This window comes from Marmota marmota, unplaced genomic scaffold, assembly GCF_001458135.2.
Source record: "Marmota marmota marmota unplaced genomic scaffold, marMar, whole genome shotgun sequence".
NCBI lineage: Eukaryota > Metazoa > Chordata > Mammalia > Rodentia > Sciuridae > Marmota > Marmota marmota.
In genome coordinates, this window is record NW_025999898.1 from 34,031 (window position 1) to 38,078 (window position 4,048).

General features: G+C 38.3%; 1 pseudogene; it reads left to right on the forward strand.

Annotated features, from left to right (window-relative positions):
- The first annotated feature begins 781 nt into the window (after nucleotides 1–781).
- On the forward strand, nucleotides 782–2,165 carry LOC107158450 (annotated as a pseudogene).
- Nucleotides 2,166–4,048: the final 1,883 nt, after the last annotated feature.

Here is a 4,048-nt window from a genome sequence, read left to right on the forward strand (position 1 = left end):
ATTTAACAATTAAAACAACATTATTGAAAACAAGTTACATAGTTATTTTTTGCAGCTTAGTATACAGAACAGTTAACTAATATGAGACAAGGAGAGCAGTTGTATTTAAGTACAAATCATTTGCTTCCATGTTTTCCATTGTTTAATTGTTCCAATAAAGAATTCATGATAGGATTTATTTAAACAAAAGGAACTTATTTGACATGGAGAAAAAATACAAAATAAAATGGCTCAATCAAAACATTTGAAGTAATTTTCATGTTATATTTATCAACTTGCATATTAGTAGAATTAATCAGATAAGCCTAAGATTCCCTCTTTTGCGTATGCCTTATATAGATAAGATTCTCACTATAAAGTTTTAAATAATTTTGACAGGTATAAATACTAATGCATGAAGAAAAATATTCATTAATCATTTAAGTCAGAATTAAAGTCAGCAGCAAGAAATAGAAATTAAACTATTATCCTTTAAACAAAGAAGAATCTATTTTCCTTGAATGTAAAGAAGCCCAGACAAAGGCATCCTAGGTTTGGTATAGTGACTCTATGGTAACTTCACAAAATTGATTTCTAAATTTCCAATTCATTGACTCCAGCTTCTGCATGCTATACATTATTTTTTCAAGAAATGGAAAAATTTAAAAACTGAGAGAAATGAAAGAAAACATCAAAAAGTGCATACCAAATTAGTATGTCCATTTTTTAAAAAATGTTATCCTATAAGATCTAAAAGGTTCTTCCACATTGCCTCATTAAGAGAAACACAGTGGACTCTGAGCGGATGACTGTGTATAGAGGGGTACAAAAATGCAGAGTAATAAAACCTTTAATTTGGATAAACAGACCCATATTCCAAGGAAATATCATCAGCATCACCACCAGCAGCAACAGCAGCAGCCACCACCACCACCAATACCTGCAAATGGGCAACAGGCCAGCAGCCAAAAAGAAGGCTGAACTATTGACCTGAAGAATTTTAGTAAACTAGAAGAGAAGACCTTCACCCAAAGTAGCCGTCTCTTTGTGGGTAATCTCCCTCCTGACATTACTGAGGAGGAAATGAGGAAACTATTTGAGTAATAAAGGAAGGCAAGTCAAGTTTTCATTCTTGAGGATAAAGGTTTTGGCTTTATCTGTTTGGAAACACCAACTCTCGTGGAAATTGCCAAAGTAGAGCTGGACAATATGTCACTCCTTGGAAAACAGCTGCGTGTTTGCTTTGCCTGCCATAGTGCATCCCTTACTGTTGGAAACCTTCCTCAGTACATGTCTAACGAACTGCTGGAAGAAGCTTTTTCTGTGTTTGGCCAGGTGGAGAGGGCCATAGTCATTGTGGATGATTGAAGAAGACCCTCAGGGAAAGGCACTGTTGAGTTCTCAGGAAGCCAGCTGCTTCAAAAACTCTGGACAGATGCAGTGAAGTGTCTTTCCTGCTAACTACATTTCCTTGTCCTGTGACTGTGGAGCCAATGGACCAGTTAGATGATGATGAAGGACTTTCAGAGAAGCTGGTTATAAAGAACCAGCAATTTCACCAGGAGCGAGAGCAGCCACCCAGAGTATGAGTATGCCATGCACTGGAAGGCATTCACTGAGGTTGAGAAACAGCAGCAGAAACAGGTGTACTGAGACATCAAGGAGGCTTGTGAGAAGCTGGTCATGAGCACCAGGTCATGCTAATGAGGCAGGATTTGATGAGGCACCAAGAACTTCAAAGAATGGAAGAGTTGCACAAGCAAGAAGTGCAAAAAAGAAAGCAACTGAAGCTTAGGCAGGAAGAGGAGTGTAAGCGCCATGAGGAAGAAATGTGGTGGCAACAAGAAGACATGATGCAGCAACAGCAGGAAGGATTCAAGGGAACCTTTGCTGGTGCAAGAGAGCAAGAGATAAGGATAGGCCAGATAGCTACGGGAGGTTCTATGAGCATAAATAGCAGAGGCGCCATGCCCTCTGCTCCTGTGCCAGCTGGTACCCCAGCTCCTCTAGGACCTGCCACTATGATGCTGAATGGAACTTTGGAACTGACCCCTCCAATAACTGAATGCTTTGGCCAAGCTGCCACAATGGACGGAATTGGATCAATTGGGGGAACCCCTTTTGCATTCAACCATGCTGAATTTGCTCCAAACAAATGTCACCGATACTAATAAAGTTGCAGTGTCTAATTTCGCAAAACCCTTAAAAGACAGACCCTTTTTGGACTAGCTAGAATTTTACCCTGAAAAAGTGTTAAGGATTCTTCCCAATAATTAGGTGTTCCCTGCCTATACTACTCTAGTAATTATGCTAGAGGCAGAGGGCAAGGGGAGGGTGGTACTTAACAAATCAGTTCTGTGTGGTATATTGTTTAATTGATTCTGTGTAGTGCATTCCTGAAGTCTCAGATGTGATTGTTGAGGGCTGGTAACTCATAGCAAAATGGATTCAGTTAGAGCTCTGTTAATCTTGATAATTCCATTTTTTTCCATCATATTTTATTTACTTACCAAACTTGATCCCAGATACGATGTCACATATACCACAAAAACAAAACATCCCCCACAGAGGTCATAGACAACATACATAAAATTCTGTTATATCCCATATATTACCCCTTCATGTCCTAAGGAAGATGTTTTCTCTTAGAACTTTTCATTTTAGTACATCTTTAAAAAATTTTTGTGTTAACTTGCCTTCATCTTTTTCTTGGGTAAAGACAACCCAAGAATTGACCCTTCTGTGTCTATGAAGTTGCTGTTCACAGCTTTTCTTGATAGGTCTCATACAGTCTTGGGAACAGGGTTGCTCTATGCTGATGGTCTGACAGTAGCTCTTAGCCTTGCCTATCTTAGGTAGTTATGCTGTGCATTTTTTTATTGGTTTACCATGTTTGATTTGATCCTAATGCCTTAAATTTGGAGGTTTCTGAGAAATGGAGCAGTAATGCAGCATCAATTTATTGAAATACATTTTAAGCCTTTAAAAAAAGAGAGAGAAACATCATGTGTCAATTCTTGCTCCATTCTAAAGAGCACTGTAATCAGGCCTACTGCTACCCAGGACACAGCCCACTGACAATGTGTACTGTAATATGTAAGATTCTTTAAATAAGGAGGGGGAATGGAAATTGGGTGAGCCCCCAAAATATCTCATTTTCAAGTTTGCAATCAGATCCTATAAGACTATGCTATTGTTTTTTTTTTGTTTTTTTTTTTAATTTTTTATTGTGGGTTGTTCAAAACGTTACAGATTTCTTGGCATATCATATTTGACACTTTGATTCAAGTGGGTTATGAACTCCCACCTTCACCCCATACACAGATTGCAGAATCACATCAGTTACACATCCATTGATTTACAAATTGCCATCCTAGTGTCTGTCTGTTGTGCTCCACTGCCTTTCCCATCCTCCCCCCTCCCCCCTCCTCTTTTTTTTTTTTTTTTTTTTTTTCTCTTCTTCTTTCTCTNAGTTATTAACTTTTGTGCTATGGGTAAGACTATGCTATTGTTAAAGGGACTGCCCAAAATAGAAGTTCACCATGCAATAGAATGTAGCATACCTCACTATCTTTTATGATTTCATGAACTGGAGAAATAATTTACTGAAAACTGTAAGAATTAATGGTGGAAAACAGTGTGGAATTAAATCTGCATTTTTATTCCTCATCTTCTAAATATGTTAGATTGAGCATATAATTTATGTTTTTATGACGAAAATAAAATATTTCTAATGATAAACACAACAGAGTGAGGAAATGCAGTGCCAAGGAGCAGCTCTATTGGTCATCACCTCTGGGCTTTCCAGCTCACATTGAAGTTGTCTTCTATCCTTGCCCATGTGTACCAGGACACTTAATTTCATACAGCCAGGGTGCCTGCTCCAGAGGGCTACTAATTCCCAAAGACTAGTGCAGGTGTGCCTTTGTATTTCATGACACTAATACCTTGTGAACATTCTTTCTTCTTAAAAAAATAGGTTGATGAACATCCTTAATTAGCTCTTGCACGTGAATGTTGATACCTATCATTTAGGGATAGCTATCCCATTCCCAGAGTAGCCCACCAT